This window comes from Hippocampus zosterae, chromosome 16, assembly GCF_025434085.1.
Source record: "Hippocampus zosterae strain Florida chromosome 16, ASM2543408v3, whole genome shotgun sequence".
In the NCBI taxonomy this organism is placed as follows: domain Eukaryota; kingdom Metazoa; phylum Chordata; class Actinopteri; order Syngnathiformes; family Syngnathidae; genus Hippocampus; species Hippocampus zosterae.
Window position 1 is genome coordinate 15119437 of NC_067466.1, and position 23206 is coordinate 15142642.

A 23206-nucleotide genomic window follows, 5' to 3' on the forward strand; every position below is an offset into this window, starting at 1 on the left:
AGAGTAATGGTCCCGTTTTCCCCAATCATCGCCACTGCTACGTTTCCACATTTTGGTGTCTGGTTGACTTTGTCCCTGATACCAATAAAATAATTGAAATACGTAGCCTGGCATCGGACTGGCCGACATTTTAATTGGGACTCTGTAAGGGTTTTTTTGTGTTTTTTGCAGCAAAGCTAGCCCCACAGTTTAAATGAGCTGAAGTCATGTGCTTGTATTTGCAACATTTCTCAAGAGTCGTCCTTTTCCTTTTGTTTTATTAAACGTTGACATATAAAATATTGTTTAATATTGTTCTAAAGGTAAAAGGCTTTCCCCAAATAAACGCTTCACACCACATGCTGATGTATTTAAAAAAAAACAAGCCTCGGGTTGACATATAGAATATTGTTCAATATTACAATGTTCCTGGCTATGGGAAAATGGAAATCATTTATAAGACAAGAGACCGGACAAGCAATAATGAGAAATACAACGTAATAAAAACTTGCACGCAAGGAGACCGTTCAAATGCAACACGGCTGCTGTTTATCGAATGCCACGAGAACAGTTCAACAACACCATAAACAAACCACACAACAATACAAACCGTATTTCGTCGACAGTTTATATTTATCACGTAACATTGTGTGTTCACACACAAACACACAATTAGACGCACCACAACCAACCACAGTTGAATAATAAACACTTCTGACTCCATGCACAGTAATTACAGCTCCCATTCTCTGAACTAAGTAAGATGTTTGTTTCAAGTCGAAGACGCAAGGGTCAATTAATCGAGACGAGGGGTCAACTGGAATCGGTACCGCTGTTGGAGGAGTAAACACCGCATTCTCTAATTTCTCTCTGCCGGAGGCCAGCGTGGGTTATCTCCATTTTCACTTTTATGACATCTTGATGTCAAGCACACGCTAGGAAACGCGCCTCGTCTTCGCTGGGGCCAACAACATCAACCAGAGGCGACAGCGCCGCGCTCGCCCGATGCGCTCATCAAAACCTTTCAGCGGTTCATGAAACGCGCACCTGCGACCTTGCCACAGCGAAAACTTCCGACTGCGAAGAAACAGAGGAGGAAGAAGTAGCGCGGCGTCTGCCTTGGGAGTATTTTTAGCCGTGCACTCTAAAGATTGATTTTTCTCTTGGTGTCAATAAAAGGCGGCTGACTCAAGTCATTCCGGGATGCTCTTCTCTTTCAGCGGATTATCTGTACAGTGGGCGACGCTAAGTCGAAGAGTTTTCTTTAACGGGTCTCTGTTAAAGGTAATGCTTTATTGCGCTTCTTTTCACAGCTACAAAAGGGAAGAAAAAGGGGACGGTTTATGAATTCTCAGCCCAACGATCTTCGGGCAGTAGGCGGGGCACACCCTGAACCGGTTGCCGGGCAATCGCAGGGTACACAGAGACGAACAATCCTCCGCGCTCACACTTACACCCTCGGGACAATTTTGAGTGTTCCATTAACCTGCCGTGTAGGTTTTTTAGAATGTGCGAGGAAAGCAGAGTACCCGGAGAAAACCCGCGCGGGCACGGGGAGAACATTCAAACTCCACACGGGCAGGGCGGAGCTGTAATCGAACCCTGCACCTCTGAACTGCGAGGCAGACGTGCTAACCAATCGACCGCCGCGCCGCCCTGTATTGGTATTGATATTTTTTTCCCACGGCAATATCACAAAGCCTTTATCAAATCACCTCTCTTGAGTGCGTGATGTGTGTGCGTATTGCGCAGTGAATTGTGACCCCAAGTCGGATATCCGAAATCCCGCAGAGCTTGGTGTGACGTCGGCACGTCACACAAGCAGGTGGGAGTCTGTTGCGTCTCCCACCGGGAGACTCGTGGGAACGCTTGTGAAGAACTCTGGCTACGATCCCGGCACGGCGAGAAACGGATATTTTTTAAGCGAGTCATGAACTTTCATGCTCCTGTTATGAGCTGATTTTATAACGATAGAGCAAAAAAAAAAAAAAAAACTGCGGCTCGCGGGCTGCGGATGTCCCGTGAGAGCATTTGATTGGGCCCACCAGGCAATTCTACAAAAATAAGGAAACAAAGCTTCAGATCATCGCGACTGTTGTGTGCGTCGTCTCCTTCACTCGCTTCCCGTTAACGTGGATGCAGCATGGGGGGGCGGGGGGGGGGGGAGAACCCCCGCTCAACCTTGGCGCACCGTTTGCTTTTCCAGGTTGGAGGTAGATACAAAGACAACATCGTATCCATTTCGAACCCCCTCCAAGACAATCCCACTGATTACATCTGCGGTGCTAAAGACAACAAAAAACAAGTGTGAGGCGCTGTGAGAAGAATTGCTTTTCCCTGAGCCATTTTCTCACTCCGCATCCTCAAAATAGCCACTTGCTCGCCGTCTCAGAGGTTCCAAGGGGGGCCGCCGAGGCTCGTGTGTCAAACGTGTGAGCGACTTTTTCAAAGAAAAAAAAAAAAGCCAAGAAAGACAAACGATGATCACCCGCGGCGCTTTCCCTCCCGCAGGTACCGTTAACTCACTTCCATCAACCTCGCACGACCCCAGAAAAGTAAAACAACGCACTGTTTAACTTCTTCAATCGTTCTCCCCGAGATACAAAAGAAACGGTTATTTAGATTTATGTGAGGAATTGTGATGATCACCGCAATGGTAACAACAACCCCCCCCCCCAATGGCAAATTTCCAATTCAAAGAATCATAAAAAGTTGCGATCAACTGTTTTTGAATTTCATACAAACACATACAGTGATTCACAGATTAGCCATCAGCGTTTTCAAGTCAAGTTTCCCCAGAGATTTTACGTCACGGCATATTAAAACCGGTGAGCAAAGAGTGGCGTCTCGTCTCCTTGAGAGAGGATTATGAGCTACACCAATCAGGCTCCGAGGCACATTTCAGAGCATAAATATTTATAGAGCACCTCATTAATTTAACGGCGGATGCGTGAAGCAAACAGGAAGTGGTCGCAAGCCCAACGACCTGCGCAAACCTTTGTCGCTATCGCGGATCGGCGAGGTTTTGAACGCTTAATTGGGGTCTGGCATTCGGTGCAGACTGGCACCGACACAAGGAGGCTACAAGTCACCTAGCGGTGCTTAGCATGCAAGGGGTGCGAGAGAGAGCAAACACTCCGCGCGGATCATTGTGGATGCGCCAGACTGCGACGCTTGCACTCAGTTCACGTACGGGTGGAACATAACTGCCTGTGGATGTACAGCTGGCTGGGATTAAAAAAAATAATTGTTGTTTTGGGGTTGGAATTTGTTTTCTCCAGTGCTACCACTTTGAATTAGCCAAAACGAATTGCCCCAAGACTTCATTATAAAGCGAGTCTGCCGCCTGGAAAACCAATGTACCGTATTTTTATAAGGTACAGCTAAAAGGATTCAATTTTCTCACAAGCCGACAATGCACCTTATAATTCGATGCACCCTATATATGGATCAATATTCAGATTTCTTGGGAGTATTTTAAATGTTCTGTAAAGCGCTTTGTTACAGCTGCAGCGCTGGTGAAAGCTCGATATAAATAAAACGATAGTATTATATTGTATTCCTTTTAGCGTAGCTCCATCTAGTGGATGCATAATGCAACCGCAGCCACTATGGTAGCTTCTATTCTATGCTCCTTATAATGCGGTGCGCTGGACACATGAAAACAGTGAAGGTGCACCTTATACTCCGAAGCGTCCGCAAAATACGGTAGGTCCGAACTCCGGAAACGGTGACCAACCATTGACCTTACTGTCTAACTAATTAGCCGAGCGAACGACTGACCAAGTCGGCTACCTCACCTCCGGACATACAAGCACCAGACATAAAATAAAATCTAAAGTGGGATTTAACAAACCCTTCCACCGGCGGTTCACAAAAGTTCAGAACCTCTCAATGCACGCTTCACTGCTAAAAGGGACATGATCCAAGGTTGTTCTGATCTCCTCAATACGTGTGAGGTTGTATCAAGGCGGGTGCGAGAATAAGCGCAAGTCTGAGCAATATCTATTCATGAATCCCTCTGGGATTCTCCTTAATGAAAGATATTCACCTCACATGCTCCGTAATGAAGGGGATGAAAGTAGAGCTTGAAGTGAAGGTGGCTCGCACTCAACCCCCGCGAGACCACAAAATGATTGTCGACCGGGCGCACGAGGATCCATGTCTGATATGTTCTAATCTTTGGGGCGTCTGTTTATGTCCGGTGTGCCGGTTACATAAATCCTCAAGCAGTGTTCGCCGCTTCAAAGTGTTTGCATGTGTTTCTCACTTTATGCGGCAGGTGGAGGGTGGGGATCAAGTAACACTAATAATGAAACTTGTTTGAAAACCGGTAGACAAGCTGACTCGTCGGCACACCGACCAATGACCAGCTAACAGACTGACTGATCAAACGAGCGAACTAAGTTACTGGTTGACTAAACACTTACCAAACAATCGACTATGTAATTGACTCACCATTGACCAATTAACAGACTGAGTCTGACTTAGTGACAAACGCAAGAAACTGATCAACCGACAAAGTCACCATCTGAGCAGCCAATGAACTAACTGAGCGTGAAGTAAAATGAGCGACTGCTGAAGTAGCGTATTTTCCACACTATAAGGCGCTTCAGAGTATAAGGCAATGAATGGCCTACTTTAAAACTGTTTTCATGTATAAGGTGTGCCGCATAGGATAGAACTTGCAATAGTGGCCGCGGTTGCATTATGCATCCACTAGATGGAGTTACGCTAAAAGGAATACAACACAATACAGCTTTATTAATATTTAGCCTTCGCAACCGCTGCAGCTGTAACAAAGCACTTTACAGAACATTTGAAATACTACGTCACATAAATCAGAATATTCATCCAAATCTGATGGCACAACAGAATTATAAGGTGCACTGCCGGCTTTTGAGAAAATTGAATGCTTTTGGGTGCGCCTTATAATGCGGAAAATACGGGATTGTACCGACTGTTTTTTTTTTTTTAATAATGGATGTCAATGAACAAACTTTGACGAGGCTTTCTTTGCCCAACACACATTTGTACTCGGGAACTTGGAGACTGGATTGAAACAAAAAAAAATGTTGAAGACGTTCTTGGCCCACCGCCTGTGCCGTGTCAGTTGACAAATGGTTGAAAGACACATTCTGAGCTATTTTGTCTCTCTTTTAACAGCCTAAGTGAACTGAGGCATGACATTCGCCGCCATGAATGACGGCAGAGTGAACGCCGGCCGCCCGAGCATATGTCTGACATATGTCAAGACCCACAGGGCAATTTATGTTACGGGTTGTCTTCCGTAATCGCATGACTAGATATATGCGGCGGAGTCTTCATACCGCGCTAGGCGGGATTGACAATTTTTCTCACAAGTGGCCAAATCTCAATACGGGTCACGGCAGTGTGAATCGTCCCTTGGTGGATGACATCACAGGAGTCGTGCGTTATAGAGTGAACCCGTCAACCGGTACGATTTCATCAGTCAGGCTTTCTATGGCACAACGCGAATGACATCAAGCAAATTCTGGAAACTCTCAAGTGCAGTATTGCAAAAAGCATTTTCCTTTAATTATTCCGCCCTCCGACGAGCAGTGAGAATGATGCCCACACCGTTTGTGTTCCCCATCGTGAAAGAGATGAGCTTTTCAGAACACATCCTAAAGCTGTCTCCGCCACTTATCATTAACCTGCCGTAGTCGCCGACGAGGCACAAAGCGCTAGGCAGCCTTTTCCGAGCGCCGCGTGCGGGTGTTGGCCGCCTTAATCAAATCGACACAGGCGCGTCGGCTCCTAAGCTCCCCCGAACTCTCCGCAGCCTTCAGTCATTCAGCAGCCGCGGCTTTGTGGGGATTACAGCTGTTGCCATCGCTCCCCAAACCCGACGACCTCGTTACTTGTCATCTGGGAGAATTACAAGTGGAGGCAACGCAAAGGTCTCCGGCACAAATCAACAGTTCACTATGCTTTATCTTGAACCGCTTCGTTAAGCTTCCCTAATTTCCGATTCAATGATTAGGCGACACCTGACCTTGACTGAGCCAAAAACGCGTTACGGGGCGGCAAGGTGAAAGCACTTGGGTGAAGTGAACAGATAAAAAGATGTTCTTTTTCATACGAGAAGACATTTTCATGATAACGCAAAAATGACAACATGAATGAAAGTTGCTATAAACGATGGTTAAAAAATCCGGGCAGTAGGCGGAGGACACCCTGAACCAGTTGCCAGTCAATCGCAGGGCACACAGAGGCGAACAACCATCCACGCTCACACTCACACCTAGGGACAATTTAGAGGGTCCAATCAGCCTGCCATGCATGTTTTTGCAAACCGGAGTACCCGGAGAAAACCCACGCAGGCCCGGGGAGAACATGCAAACTCCACACAAGAAGGCCAGTAGTAGGAGAGCAGTTTTCGCAATCGGAGAGCGGTTAGAACTGATCGTGACCTCTGCTAGACTCCCTCAAAGAGTCCGTGTTAGACTTTGACATTTGTAAAGCTAATTAAAAAAAAAAACAGCAACTGATGGGCCCATTTCTGATATATCCACATTTGATATTCCCTTTTAAGTTTTTCTGTTTTGGGACTGACCCGGCACACGTCAAATCTCTCACATATTCTGCTGGCGCTAAAAGGCCAAAGTGAGTGCGATTTGCCAGTGTGTGCCGTAATTAACTAACGAGGCCAAAAGAGCATAAGCCGCCCCCTCTGCCTTTGACCCGAGTGAGCCCTGCATTTCAAAACCCTGATAATCACAGTGGAGCACTCGGAATGATGCCGAGCATACTAATGGGGCTCAATCCAATCTCAGGAGCCCACCCACGATCGCCTTATCTGGAGTCATTTCATGTTTCTGTTCAATAATTAAAGCAAACATATGACAGATTTTTTTTTAATGACGGGGTTAGGTCATCTTCGCCCAAGTCATGGGCGCGGAAACCCCGTGTCCAAGCGGTAGGTTGGACACAACCGCTCACTAATGGACACATTTTCAGAACTGGACACACTTGGTTTCGTAATTTTTCACCTGATCGGCGGGCAGGCAGTGCCTGGACCACATGTGTCAAACACAAGGCCCGGGGGCCAGATCCGGCCCGCCAGGTCATTTTATGTGGCCCGCAAATGCAAATCATGACTGTCAACTTGCAAAAATCTGTGTCGACTTGACTTATTTCAAAGCTAGTAATGTAATAAATTGTGATGTATAAGTCATACTTTTGTGGTTTCATAACAGCCTTCCGAGGGAAGATCCTTCCATCCATTTTCCGATCTGCTTTATCCTCACAATTATGCGTTTGCACTAAATTCACTACAATTGTCCGTTGATGTGTCTTCATTCTGCATAAGCCATCTTAAGAAGTCATGGAACCGTTGTACCCGGGCAATGATTTAGAAGTTTGATAACCACTGAATACAAGTCACGGCGATTAAACCGCTCTGGGGTCCTACTACAAAGCCGGAGGCATCTTGATAGCTTAACTTCGAGTCTATTTTGGCACCTTTACACCTTAATAACTGCATCCTGTTTACAGCCCCACTACCGGTCGATCGTGTGATACCTTTAATAGCCACCATCGATCTCTAGTTCACCGGTAAAGCTACTTACGGAAGTAAAGACCAGTCTACACTGGGAACACATAGAATAAGATCTGCCACTTTTATCTGTTCTCCTGACAAATGTAACACCCTTAATGAGTCAATGTTTTCCCTGCCTGCCAGCTCCCGAGAACATTTGTCCTTTTATAGCTGCCGGACTTTTGTAAGCCGCGACTGCTGCTCTATAGTGTCGATCGCGGGGTTGTCGCTCTGAAAAGAGCGAGCTGTTAGGTCTCAACAACACTGATGGCAATGAAGCTTTGAGGACATTGCAGCAAAATTAAAAAGAAGAAAAAAAAAGCTGACAGTAACGTGGAGACAACTAAGGGACTTGTGACATCTGCCAGAGTGGAACATTTTATATCCATGTCCGGGTCACAAGGAAGCCTCAATCGCCCGATTTAGGGCGAGGAGCAGGGTTACGCAATGGGCCCACTCACCTGTCAATTGTGGGAACGGCACAAAGAGACGACACAGTTTTGAGCAGAGATTGGAAGTCAGATCCGAAATTAATCTTGCTTGATCTGACGCCACAGACACAAAATCCACCTGAGAATTGCTCGCGATTCTATTTTCTAAAAAAAAAGTGCAACATGTCTCCTTGAAAGATATCACTCGCACTGAATAGAGATGGGGCGGCCCGGTAGTCCAGTGGTTAGCACGTTGGCTTCACAGTGCGGAGGTACCGGGTTCGATTCCAGCTCCGGCCTCCCTGTGTGGAGTTTGCATGTTCTCCCCGGGCCTGTGTGGGTTTTCTCCGGGTGCTCCGGTTTCCTCCCACATTCCAAAAACGTGCGTGGCAGGCTGATTGAACACTCAAAATTGTCCCTAGGTGTGAATGTGAGTGCGAATGGTTGTTCGTTTCTGTGTGCCCTGCGATTGGCTGGCAACCGATTCAGGGTGTCCCCCGCCTACTGCCCGAAGACAGCTGGGATAGGCTCCAGCACCCCCCGCGACCCTAGTGAGGATCAAGCGGCTCGGAAGATGAATGAATGAATGAATAGAGATGGGCATACTAAGTTCAGGACATACCGCGACCAACGTGAAGAGTCTGCAGGAATGCATCTTCAATCATACCCTCCATGATTAGCTATTATTCCAAACTTGAGCCGCTCCCTCACATGAACGACTGAAATCGTGGCAGGTATCAGTGAGCGAATCTCCTCTATGGATTGTTGACAGTGACCAACCGGCCCGAGGGGGCGTGCTTTGGGCAGCGAGCGGCACCAAACTCACTCGAGTGAGGAATCAGTCAGCAGCTTTGCCTCCCGCCTACCACCCCACCCTCAAGGGCGTCTCTGCGAGTCCCCCCACGCCCCACCCTGACTCACAATGTCAAGTGGTTATCGCCCGCCTCTTCTTCCAAAAAGGCAATTCCATCCAGACACGAGTCTGGTATGCTTTTTGCGCACAGGTGGACAGGCACTCGACAAATGTGGATTCAATTTCACCCGGGCTATCTTTAAGAGCAGATACGGCCGACACAATGAACTCACTCTGAGAGGCAGCGAAATGGTTCTCTCTTCCGGGCCAATCGGTATCTTTCCATCAGAGAGTTCGCAAACTGAAAATCTACATCACAGTTGGAGGTTCGGGTTGGGAAAAGTTAAAAAGCGATTAGCCTTTTTTGTCAGTCCAAAACACGGATGTGGCTCGGCTTTCTTTTGAACGCCGGTCTTTAATTTAATTTTGGGATACCTGAGGCTTTATCAGACGCCGCCATCGAAGAATATTTGTTAGCACGGCTTGAAAAACGGGAAATAAAACCGATACCGAGTAGTCTCCTGTCATTAGGACAAGCGCTCTAAAATCATTTTTGAGCAAAATGCCAGCCCACAGTAGACTTGCCGCCACTTTGGCAGCTTTTAAATCACTCCTTAATAACCTACTTCGTCTCCTTGGCATTCCCCGACCACGCATAAAAGGATTGCCAGCTCTGTGATTTATCTTTCCAATGACGCAGCCCGGTCTTCAATTACCTTAAGAAATGTATTTCTTAATATGCTGTTCAGTGCTGTATGGCTTTTACATGATGTTTTATTGTCTCAAAGTCGCCGACGGTGTCGTGGCACATTCGCATAACTTTGGTGCAGGTAACGCGGGGGCAGTTCCCGCTCGGTGGATTTGAGTGTGGTCGCTAATGTGCCCTGTCTGGACACTAGTCCAGGGTGAGACGGGATGTAACGAATGAAGAAGTGTTTTTTTTTTTACTTCTAATGTTACTTCTACTGTTTAAACATCACGTGGCTTTTAAATGAATTGTACAGCCCTTTGGTCGACCATGTCGTTTGTCTATGTAGGATTTGGATCGTTAGCTTGTTAGCCAAAATGCTAACATACCACACCGTGAATCCTGGTTATTATTTTTGGTGAATGAGTTAATCCATGTCAGTTTTTCGACATAAAGTCTTCTCACACCTTGTTCTTACATTATAAAGTGGTTCCTCTCACCTTCAGAGGAGAAATTGAGAGTTTGTTGTGACACTAATTTTCTTTTTGTTTGTGATGCTAGCCTGTTATATTTGACAATACTGTGCTATGTTTGTTTCTTAAAAATGACACCCAAAAATGGTGGTCTTTTTTGGGGGGGCGGGAGGGGGGCTGGAACAGTACTTAACGCTTTCAGGGACAGCAAAAAAAAGAACCCACCACCCAAAAAACCCCCCCATTCGATTCCAAATATTATACCGTCTATCGCAACTGCTGCTCGACTTTAACCAGAGCTTTTTATCAATCGTGACTTCTTCTGAAACTCAAACAGACTGGGCGTTTCCGCATTTGCCCCTCTGACATATGGGATGTGGCGGAGGAAGCGGCTGCTTAGCTGACATGGTCCAGCGAATCGACCTGAGCCTGCAGACAGGATTGAGACACGGCGCAGAGGCTACCCTTAAATCCATCCAAATCTGATTTTTCTCCGCGCAATCGCTTTTAGAGCCCGCGGCCCGGTTTTGTGCTTATTTCTCACGCTGGCTCCGGCAAGGAGAGGAGACGCCTCCCGTTGCGTTTCGACCACGGCCTCACCGTGTGACGCGATTTCACCGCGACGATCCGGTCTTCGGTTCGTTACTTTAACGAATACGTCTGCAGGTCGACGTCTCAATCGGGGTCAAAGGTCAATCGTGTTGATCACATGACTGAAGTTCGAGACCAAGGCGGTACTTAAGTTATTGGTTGTTATTGGCCTTGCCAATCACACTTACGGTACTCATCAGTCGGATAACATCTTCCTCCTGTCGACGATAACACATACGTCGCGACCACCCGCACTCGTTCATTAGTCAGCCGACCTCCTTTGATTGCTATCGACTGTCGAGAATCCAACTCGGAATTATTAGCTCCGAACTCCCGCGGCGCGTTCGCGGGCCGCCACAAGCGGCCCACCTGCGGGGAACGGCGACGCTTGCATACAAATCCGCCAGCAGCGACCTGCGGAGATCCGACATAACATCCTCTCTCTTTAAATGGGCAGCGGCATCAATCATTCTTGAAACGCATCATCTGAATGCGGCGCATTGTCTTGGGCGTCAATAAAAATGGATGCGGAATGCAGGTAGTCAAGGGATGGGAAGTGCCCCGCTGTGTCGCCTGCTGGAATATTCAATAATTTTTTTTTAAAAAAGGTGTCATATCTTGATTTCCTTATTAAAGGCTTTATTAACTTGGGGAGGATTGCCGCCGCGGCTTCTTGTTTTTTTTTTTTTTTCCTGAGCGAATTCATGTCTCAGCGGTGCAGCGGGATCAGGCGAGCGTTAATAATGTGCTGGTGTGACACTAATCTCGAAAAGAAATTCCCCTTTTCAACAGCGCCTCCTCCAAGCAGGAGAGTCAAGAGCTCAACCGCTCCGTCTTGCACCGCGGCGATTGCCGACTGGCTCGAAGAGGTTTCGGATGAAGGGGGCACACATCCACCTGTCAACATTAAAAAGGGGGTACCACCCCAGGACACATCCTACTGATGCTGCCAACTGTCAGGACGGTGTTAGGGCACCGAGAAAAATCGGAGCGCAAAACAACAACAGAAGCAACCGAGTCTTGCGTCCAAATAAGTTGCGACGGTTACATTGGGCCAAAGTGCCTGGTCAGTAAAAACGACTGGATTCTATTATCCGGTGTCGCTGCAAGGAAATCTTACGCAACACTCTTGATGACTCCAAAGTCAGCGTCCAGCGACGGAGGACGCTCCGAGTGTAGCGTTTATTCTCAAAGTGTGGTCTGTGCACTGCCTGTCGCTCACGGAGGAGTCACGCCAGGTACAAGGTGAAATTTGGGAGTGACATTTTGCAACACCGCAGCAAACCTCTGGACAGGAAACAAAACTTGGCGTGGAATTTAAATTGCTTAACGCTACGGATCCTCAATCTTGACCCAACGCTAACGCAACTCACCTCCACACACAGGTTAACCGGTATACCGTGTTCAGACCAAACTATTTTCCTGAACAATTAGAGGAGCTGATTCTTTATAAGCACAAAGAAACTTGTCCTAGTACCATCACGACTTAGGGGCGGAGCTTGGGCGTGGCGACTTGTTGAACCCCAAGTTGAAAAAAAATGCAGCACTTCAACACGAATCCCCCTGATGACACGTGAGGCTGATCCTTGCATAAGGCGAATGCAGCAGATTGCCAACGGCTTGTTTACAGGCACATTTATGGCAACGGAGGGGGGGGGGCACTCCCAAAAGATTTACCCGGTCGTGCAATTTCACACCTGACGGGTGGACAGGCACTCCAGAGACCCAACGACCGTATTTGTAGACAAGCCATTGAAAAGTCAATTGTCCATTATATGTGCCCCCCCCCCCCCCAAACACACACCCTCCCTTTGAAGGCTTCCTTCGTCAATTGATTTTCTCGCTATTGGACAATATACAGTAGAGATTTGCACGGAACATTTCCTTTTACATCTCAGGTATTCCTCAAGCCTCCATCTGGGCAGTCATTGTCATTACGTTCAAATGGCCCGCAGAATTTTCATCCACGACATGTTTTTTTTTAAATCGCTTTATCTGCCGTGGATTCCTCCTGCTTGGTATTCCTCCTCCCTCCTTCCTCGCCACTTTTTGTTGCCTGAATGGAGACTCGCGGTGAAAGATGAAATAAAAAGCTGCAGGGAAAGAATTGCGAAGGCACTTTCCATCCACGGCTCGGTTATGACCAGGAAGACTGGAGAAATGATTGAGGGAAGTCAAGAGTCACAGACAGAAACATGGCCCAAAATTCGTGTGTGTCAAAGTGCGAACATTTGAGGGGTCCGGAACATGACCCCCACCAAGACCTCGCCGAACTACGACTTCAGGATTTTCCTCAATGAGTCCCAGTCAGAAGCTGATATCTAATGTCTAATGTCAAACGACTCCTTTGTCATTCATGACGGCCTCGCCGTCCGACGACCAGATTAATATCGTTCTGCGTTTCCGAGATTTCACACTACAAATCCGTTCCCGACCAGACCTTGCCCAATTGTTGCAGGCTTGTCTCGAGATTCAGTCCATAGGGGAGGCGGGACAAGCAGCTGTCAAAGTCACGTCGCGTAATGTGCATGTTTTCTAACCAGCTATGAGCTATGCAGTTAGCAAGTGTAGCATGAGTTGAATGCTACGTATACTTTCGTCGTCCAATCGTTGCAATTTTTCGTCATTTGGAAGACGTCGCCGCCGTGTCATCAGTGCGGCCGCACCATCTTAAGCTTATTATTACTCTCGCCAGTGCGCTTGAGTGGTGACGACACAGGACGTACATATGCTAACTAATTCACACGAATGGCTTAGTAGGCATTACGCAGCAGATTTACTGACTTATTTTTTCTTTGAATCACTTTGCTCAACTCCGTCGCTCGCTCACCGCCGCCCGAAGAACGTTTAAAGAGGAAGACGGGAAAGCGGATAAGGCCTAAGCTCGGCGGTTGCGTTCGTCAGCGTCTGCCGCGGAATGGATGGTCGGAGAACGTTATCATGTCAGTCAAGAGATACGAAGGGCGGGAAAGCGCACGCATTCGCCGGACCTCGTTTCCGATAGATTCAATTTGAACTGGACTTCTTTCTGCCCCTTACAGGAATTTATCTTGTTGAGGAGAATGCCTGTCGCGACGCTCGTCTTCGGCGACAAAGGCCAGATGAGCATCAGTTAGGTGGTCTCACATGGTGCCCGATGTGGGGTACACAATTCATGACTGGGTGGCTCAACCCCTCCCCAAAAGATTCATTCATTCATTTATCTTCCGTACCGCTTGATCCTCACTAGGGTCGCGGGGGGTGCTGGAGCCCATCCCAGCCGTCTCCGGGCAGTAGGCGGGGGACACCCTGAATCGGTTGCCAGCCAATCGCAGGGCACACAGAGACGAACAACCATCCACGCTCACACTCACACCTAGGGACAATTTAGAGCGTTCAATCAGCCTGCCACGCATATTTTTGGAATGTGGGAGGAAACCGGAGCACCCGGATAAGACCCACGCAGGCCCGGGGAGAACATGCAAACTTCACACAGGGAGGCCGGAGCTGGAATCGAACCCGGTACCTCTGCACTGTGAAGCCCACGTGCTAACCACTGGCCTACCGGGCCGCCCCCCCCCCCCCCAAAAGATTATCCTGTGCAATTCTCTTGTGGTACCCATAAAATATATCAAAATATACAGTATATATGTAGGCTGCGCCCATGGTCGTCATGGTAACACACAAAAGACTCCCCATTGGGCCAGCAGTATCTGGGGTGCGTCTCACTTTCATTAAAAATAGATATATTTTCAAAAGGAGCTAATTTTAGACCAAAGAGTCGTGTACAGTGTCCAATCGTTCTTTATTCCTGGCGTATTTTGACGGAAAGGTGCCAGATGTACAGCTGTATGTGATTTACATATCTCGGAATTGATTTGAAATTGTGAAAAAACATGCATACTGTGTCTGGTGTAAACGAAAAACACCACCACCCAAAAAAAAAAAAAAAAAAAAAAAAGAAGGCATAGGAGCGAGACACTACATGAATTCACTACAGTATCCATCTAAATCTGCTGCTTCTCATCCATTCCACTCTGTCTTGTTTTCACTGCAAAATTCAATCTTTCAGTGGAGGGCGTCTTTCCAGTGACACACTTGGCATACTGATGATCCCTATCTTGCGCACCCCAACCCATCCCCTCTCCCCCCCTCACATCCGCACACCCCTCTCTCCCTCACCCCAACCAGCACCAGATGGAGTGTATATGACGCTGGTGGATACATTATTTATCCACCTGTACAGGATGTGGTTAAAAAAAAACACACACAAAAAAACCCCCTCCGTCACCCGGCTTCATGGTGGGACTTCTCCTTTGTATCATTATTTTTTATTTTTTTTTACCCCGACATCTTTCTGGAATGCTTCAATAATGTATGGATGGACATACAACCGCAAAAGGAGTAGGATAGGAATAGACAGCGCGGGAGGAAGGAGGAGAAAGCGGTGACTGCGGCACACTGCTGCTGTTGCTGCTGGATTCTGAGGGGTGGCGGGGGAGGGGGGGGGGTGTGGGGTGGGGGCGCGGAGGGGGTTGACGACGACACAGAAAGTTTGCCCTTGGAAAGAAAATGAGGACAAGCAGTCATAACTAGGCTGAATAGAATTCCCGCGAGGACGTACGGTACATATGGTGCGGATGAACACAATGCGCATCTGCGGAAAACGACAACGCGCACCGCGTCGTCGTGAAATGAGCTCGCTAAAAATGTAATCGAAACATACTGTATATTGTTCTCATTTTTAAAAATAGCTCTGGCAGGGGACATGAAAATAAGCATTCTATTAGGATTTTTCTGTACAGCAGCTACAGCCTCCACAGACGAAAACACCCACAACCCAATAAATGCCCCCCCCCCAAAAAAAAAATCACACAAAAGCTTCATCAAGTATCGCCGTGACACCAGCCTTCAAATGTGTATCACGCATTGGAGCATTTTTTTAGATGATTTTAAAAAAAGTTTGAGAACGACTACGCTAGGCTAACGGTGCGTGCTAGCTAGCGGTGTGTCCCCGGACAAATACAAGCAAAATAAAATAAGCCATCAAAAAGGTGGCGCGGAAAGCTATTTACACGCCTGTCCAATGATATATGCGTTAACCACAGCCCCCTGAGCTGCGGCGAAGGCCCGGAGCAACACATTTTTAATGGAAAACCCTTCTGTGAGCTTCATCTCCTCAATCACGGGGCCCGCGGCCCAGGCTGACCTCGCCCGTCTCAGCCGAGCGGCGTTTTATCAACAAAGGCGCAAGTGACTTCGCTATCATGGCCGCTCGGTGCAGATAAATGCAACAGTTGGGATGTCGCTTGAACCTTGGGGTGGGGATGGCGGGGTGAAGGGGGGGGGTTGTTTGAGTTTTTAATTATTGTATGCCTTTGCGTTCCTTTCATCCGAGTGAGATGACGAGGTACGCGAGATATGTTGGATTGCCAGTCAAACAGGCTTGCGGGAAAATATTGTCTGGATTGCGGTGTGGGGCACAACCATAAGACACGAAAAATACGACTTGCGGTGTCGTAAACTTTAAAAGACGACACAATCGACCGGAATAAACCAATTTAAAGCGTCACCGGGTTTATTGTTGATCGGTGGCTCAGGTTTTAAAGTAATAAAAATAATTTGGTCACGCCTGTAACCCTGTTCACCCTTTTCGGGGGACAGCTTATCATGTTATCAGGTCTGAGGGTGCACGAAAAGGCTGAGGTAATAGTTGGCACAATAAGAACTAGATACTAACGCGGAAGAAAAATAAGCTTCCAGTTGCAGTTGAATTTTCTTTCAAATTGCTGCCCAGCACATATTCAACTGAAGTAAAAGGAAGTTTGGCGCTTAGCAGTCAACGCCAGATGAATGACTGGCTTCTTTTTCTAATTGTGGTCACGTCTCAATTGTGCTGGAGAAAAGAAAAAAAAAGGTTTCTTTTGGAGCAGCAGGGAAAAAGAACGCGGCAACAGCGTATTTGCGCGATTGAAATTGCGTAACCTTTGCACAAAAGGAACTGAAAATTTCATAGGAGACAAAAGCGGGACAAAAGAAACACCGTCTGGAAGTTTGAAAACGCTCCCTCTGTGTCACTTTGCCTGACGTTGGCGGCGCGCGAGAGAATAGCTGACCCCCTATTTGCTCGGAATCCGCGTCGCCGCACCACAATTGTTGTGTCGGACTCGGGGGGGGTGATTCATAGGTTGGCGGACAGGCATTGTTGACCGGAGATTGGACGTCACATTTTGGCATGGTCAATGAAGACCTTTCTTTGCGAGCATGCTATTGTGTCTGCACGGCCGCAGACAGCAGGTTTCCCTTGGGGGTCATGATGTACACAAAGCCGTGGCGGGGGCTATTTGATGAGGGGGAGGTCTACGTAAGTCGCGGACAACACCGTCTGCCGCCGAATTCGATCCAAATGACTCAATTCCGACTTGTTGGATGGACCGGCGCGCTTGTGCAATCCAAATGAATGTTGACACTCAACTTAATACAGGAAAATAACAAATGTACTGTATCGGGTTTAAAAAAAATACAAGTCAGCCACAGCAATAAAAAGGTTATTATTGTTCACGAAAACTAACAAAATATCTGAAATAGTGAAAATAAAAATCTGTGAAATTAAATGAAAATGCTCTTTAAAAAAAATCTAAACCGACAGACTACAGCCTATCAGAATCAAAATCATCTTTTTTGGCCAAGTATCTAGAACACACAAGGAATTTGTCTCCGGTATAACATATATTTATTTTATATTTATATTTATTTATATTTTTTATTTTAATTTTATTTTATTTTATTTTAATATTTTTATATTATTTATATTTATATTTATTTTATATTTATAAAACGAAATAAAACAGCGATTATCGCAAAAAATTCCTTTGTTTTCCTATTTGTCAATATGCAACAGGAGCTTTGTAAAATACCCCCCCCCCACCCCCCAACAATGGGCCGAAGAAATAGGACGCCATCTTGAAACTCGGTTGGCGTGAGGGGAAGAGCTTCAGTTAGACCAGCCATAGCCCTGTCTAAAAGAGAACTTGTGGACCGCCGCCATCTTACGCCATCCGTAAGAAACTACAAATGGTTATTTTAACCTTCCGATGAGGACGGGAAATTACAGCGACCATTTTCCGCATGACACGACTAAGCTCGCCCATCTCCATGAACGTCATCAAGTCATCTCCTCCGACACCGTTCTATTTTAGTACGAGCGTCGGGACCACGGGATTAAAAAACTTCCAACTCTCCAACGTCGTCTCGACATCTCGCCGCCTGTCAACATCCCAGCAGTAGGCGCTCAATTTTCACCCGCCGTTGCCCGTTTTGTGGCCCCATGCTTTTTTTTCCCGCGCGTGGCTAAATTTAGCTCGGTTCCTCACGTACGCACAACGCGCCCCCCCGATTCCCAAAGCCATTTATTTCGACTGCCACAGCTGACAGGAATTAATCGGAGTTATAGCGCCGACCCTCTCTATACCAATTATGCGTGTATGCATAGAAAGACAAAAGGGAAATGAACACGTCGATTCCCTTCGGGCTCGCGCACGCCCGCTTTCTGGAAAAAAAAAATAATGTTTCTTTTCAAGGTTTGTATTTCAAAGCTAAGGAGGAAATTAAAAGCAACAGAAGCACACTTTAATAGCTTCTTCAGTTGGCTCGACTGTGAAGGCTGTCGCCCTCTCTGCAGCTCGACAACATTTTGTGTCCAAAGCTTTTTTTTTTCCTCTCTCTCTCTCTTTCTTTCATCGGCATGTAGCGAGATGGCTTTAAGCTGCAATGTTTTGGAAGGGCGGCTGAAGGATGTAAATAAAACCGCGGTCTCACTTGCGAGTGGCTCCTGTGATAACAAAACTAATCCAGTTAAAGGCCTTGTAAAGTCCCATCAAGTGCACAATGAAGACATAGTGTTGAGAGGTGGACAGCGATCGGGTCGGAATGACACGGTTTGCATTGCGGCGGGATTAAACTCAATAAAAAGCAAACATCAATAAAAAGCGAAGTCTGGGTGATATATTTATGTATTTATTTTTCATTAGAAAACCGTTTTTGATGCTTATTCTGTCAGTTTGGACAGCCAAGTCAAGTCAACAGAATTTATAGAGCACTTTCAAACAGCCATCGATGCATACAAAGTGCTGTCCATGGAGCGATTTAACATGCACAATAAACAGTAAGACAAATCGGTAATAAAGGCGGTAGAAAGCACCAGACAGTAAAATCAAGGAACAAATCTAAGTCATGCCTTTTTGTACCAGTTCAAATTTGATTTCTAAAGATGCATTCAAACTAAGCGTCCCAACCACCAGCTGTATAGCTTCTGAATTTTTTTTTATATATATAAGTAACACAAAATCACTCTTAATATGGATTTAACCAATCCTGTGACTTCTGTTTCCAAAAGTAAATAACAAAAAACAACTCCCAACACTGCAACACAATCGTTATCAGCGCTCCATTTCTTGTAATGTGTTGATTAATACTTTGTACCTTTAGGAGCTGTGGAAAAAAAAAAACAACCCCAAAACAACAACGAGATATTTACAATAGCTGACACATATGTGAACGTTATCGCTGCCTAACGATCCGGCTTCCAATTAACGGCTCCGCCGAGAGCACTCGCTTATAGCGCCGACGTTATGCTTGGCGATTTCATAAACTCGCCGGGCGCTGTGAGAGGAGGAAAATGCACGTCGCCTGCCTGCCTCGGCAACAAAACGAGGTGTTACGAGCGTTCCCCCGGGGAGGACGAGTACTCTTTTGTGCGTGGCGCGGCGACAAGGTCTTACGGTAATTAAAAATAAATAAATAGATAAATAAATGCACGGGGCGGCAGGCCTTCTTCGTTCTCCGTAAGGACGTTTTTAATACCAAACGGCTGACAGCAAGATTGGACAATCGGGCAAAGGTCGCTTTCTCCGAGCTCGACGACCGCACAAATTAATTGCTTACGGCAAAAACCATTACGAAGGTTAGACGGTGAATCCGGTTCGCGGACACGACGGATCGTTGATTGCATCTTGTTTTTAGATACGTTGCGCCATTACCCAGCTGTCCTTTGGACGACACGGCAGCAGAAAGTACGACAAAGGCCTCGGACGTGACAGCTTCGGAATTGCGCCGGGTACTTCATCAAGTGAACCGATGCATTCCGATGAATCTCGCATTTACAAAGAAATTCCCAAACAGCCCGCGGCTCAGCGCTAGCACTCCTCATATTTGGATGCGCAAGCTAGCTGCCAGGACATAAAGGAACTGTCAATCAACAAGCAGCAGTCACTCCGGCAGCATCCGCCTCAAGGCACCAAACGGCGGAGTTGTCAACGGCAGAACCTTCATTCGTCCGATTCAACTTTTCTTGTAAAGCACCATTCGTACACGCGGCAAATTCCTACTTGCACGGAGGCAAAGAAATGCTGATTTAAAAACAAGGTTCAATGAAAAGCTCAATGAAAAGAAAACTACAGAGCGAAATGCTAACATCACAAGCTAACGTCATGAAACAGGACTTTGGATTCACGAAAGAAGCAGCGTTGAACCACGACAGTTTTCAGGAGTCCGTTTTCGGGAAATGGGATCCGCAATTTTGAGCTTGGAAACAGGAAGCGGTTTTGCTTTATTTGCTTCTGGATTTGCAAACTCTCAATGGGCTTTCGGTTTCAAGGAAGAGTACCTTAACTCATTCACTCCCAAAGACGTTTTTAAACGTCTTTTCAGACTTGGTCCAGAATTGTCTGGTACTGAATGAGTTTAATAGCATTTGTGCAAAACCACGGTATACAATTTTCTATAAATGGGCGGATATCAAAAATCAGTTTTCAAGGGGTGAATCTCTCCTGCGATGACTTCAGGTTGGAGGTCAAGGTGTTTCTTGTCCAGAGGGGCCTGGCTACTCCTTAAATCAGGTCGCTAACTTGACTGCACTCAATTTTTAAATCTGGCCTCACAAAACGAAGCTCTGCCCGCAGTCGTCATGATAAGAAAAGCCATCGTCGCCGTTGGCCCCGTCGTAAAGTGTTTATGAGACGGATCCATCGTAAAAACCATCAAATTGAAGCAAGGCTCCAAAAAGAGAAACAAAACCAATGATTGATCCTTGCAGTCCTTTCATGAAATCATGTCAGATCCCGTTTGAAATTGCGCATTTGGTACAGTTCCGACGGCAGCCCCGCTCAGTCCGACTGTCGAGTGTGGAATTGCTCCAGAGGCTCGTGCGAATCTTTAAAGTCAATTCCAAAACGATTGAGAACAATAAAAGAACGGCGCGTTATCTGGAGGATCCCGCCAACGTGTGAAGCCGCGGAAACGTCGTTTCCATGAACGGTAGACTGCGCCGCAAAGGGATCCCGTTACAAGTTCAGATCAGAGGAGCTTCTCATTGGAACGGGCCCGAGCTACAAAACTCGCCGCCAACCGCCGGGGCCCTGAGGGACGCCGGCTCTAAAACTCTCACTCGCTGCCCACTTTCATGCACGAGCGGTGCAAAAGCACAAACCGAGGAGGCTGTCAATGAGAGAGAACAGCCTTGAAATTTCTCAAGCTGAAGCGGAAATTGAATTATTCATCGGATGGAACGCACTGAAGACCCCAAACGGAAAGCCGTAGGGAGGAATTTGGGCTTTTGGTTCCTTTCTTATTTGGGGGGAAGCAAACCGATGAAAAGATGCCACACGGATCTTAGCATTTTAGCCGTCAATTATTTTTTTTAAATTTTTTTGCTGTAGGTTGCCGCTGTTCCTCCACGCGAAAAAAAAACAAACAACGGGATCAAAACCCCGCGGACTTTGTAGAGCCCATTTTTCTGATACCGTCTCCGTTAGAGGAGGTCAAGGTGACCGCCGGCGGAGTTTTGATTAAGATCCAAAGATAGATCTCGAAAAAGCGGCTCGGCTCTCCATTCTGAGCTAGCGCTGATCCATTAGAAAGTGAAAGTTCAGAGTCAAGTGCCTCTTGTCTTTCATCGTGAAACGACCCGACGAGAGCACATCTTGGGGAAACCCGAGGAGAGTTCGTTTCTGTAAATCAGTCGATTCGGGTGGGCAACGCTGAGAGATCGTCACCGTGGTCAAACCATCCAAATTAGCAACAGCGCCATACAACATAGATGGACAGATTTGGATGAAGATGTCATGGCCGCTGCCGGTGGACTTTGAATTAAGATCTAAAAATTCACTCGTCTCTCGAAAAGAGGTCAGGTCTCGATCTGACATTCCCATTGGGAGGAAAAGGTTCAGAAGAAGAGTGGCTGCTCTCTTGTATCATGAAAGGCAAACGACCAAAAGCACATCTTCGGAATACTCAAAAACTTCAAGGACAGTTACTGCCCGGTATTCTCCCCGAGTAAACAATACTGCAGTGTCGATACGAGCCGAGATCCTGAAAGTTCGGCCAGGTCGTCCTCGGTCACCCATCGCAACCGCAACGCCGTCCACCCGTTTCTGTTCCTTCGCACCTCATCGGCGGTTTATTCGGGGGCGGGCGAGGGATCGTCTCGTCCCGGCACGCACGCGTCTCTCAGACACCTACACACGCACTCGGAAGGCGCATTAAGCAGCCACCGGGCCCTTCTGGCGTAGTCCACTCGCTGCAGTTGCCATGGTAACGCCTGACTCTCTTCCAATAGGACGCGAGGAGCACAGAGATTCAGGAGGGAGTTTGGCAATGGGGGGGGGCTCTTAATATGGAGGCAGGTGGAGACACTGACAAGGACACTTGACTGTTTTGCAGAGCAACGAGGGGCCTCGTTCGGCGCTGCCGAGTGTTTAGACTACGTGACGGGCTACGTGCCACAAGCGCCAACGGGAAATTATACACACAGCAAAACTAAAAGGGATGCTTATTTCGTCCCCATAAAGCAGAAACGGCAGTGTTACAAAAGAGGATGATTCATGAACAACAAAGTTTATCGTGTACTTAAACGAAGATGAAAAATGCAGTTCACACCGTTGCCTGCAGGCGAGACACGTATTGATTCCGTGATACTCGGACATATATTTTAGTCTTGGGAACGGTTTCAACGAACGAGCGTTATAACGGACACGTTGGTCATTTTCATTCGCCAGTGATGTGGAGGCTTTTTTTTTTTTTTGCTCAGCGACCGCTGGTTGCACGCTTGGGCGTTGGGGCTTGGCAGGGGGAGTGTTGTCCATAAACAAGGACGGCAGGCAGCAGCGTGAGGAAAAGGACGGGAATGCCCCTTAATGGCCCCCCCCCTCCCCCACTCCTGGCGCGCTCTCGCAATCGTGGTCAAATGTCAGACGGTGATGACGGCCACTTATCTACACTGATAGGCGACGGGCACGCAGGCACACGCATAGGCACTCTACGCTATCAGCAGCGCGCGCACACATAAACACACACGGTTATTTTTAGCATGCTGCCGCCACGGCCGGCACCCCGCTGAGCATCTGTTAAGCGTCAAGGAGACGGCCAGAAAGGGCTCATGGAAGCTCGAAAAAACATTTTTTTTTCTTTCTTTAGAACTACAGAAAATAAAAATGTGACGAAGCCACGCAATTAACAACTCAAACTGTGCGCCGTCAGACTTCAACCGTGAACCCCGCAGCGAGAAGAAATCGATCATTTAGGTGCGTCAAGCCGACGTGGAACAGAAAACTAACAAAATGATGAAGGAAGCAAGTCAGTCAGTTAAAATAA

At 47.1% G+C, this 23206-nt stretch overlaps 1 protein-coding gene and 1 long non-coding RNA gene across 12 annotated transcripts in view; one reads left to right on the forward strand and one right to left on the reverse strand.

Annotated features, from left to right (window-relative positions):
* Window positions 1-23206, forward strand: part of LOC127588542 (uncharacterized) — a 240002-nt gene that overhangs the window by 137945 nt on the left and 78851 nt on the right. The gene's annotated exons all lie outside the window — the stretch shown is intronic.
* The window catches only part of ncam1a (neural cell adhesion molecule 1a), a 146869-nt gene that overhangs the window by 40287 nt on the left and 83376 nt on the right, over window positions 1-23206 (reverse strand). The window lies entirely within an intron of this gene.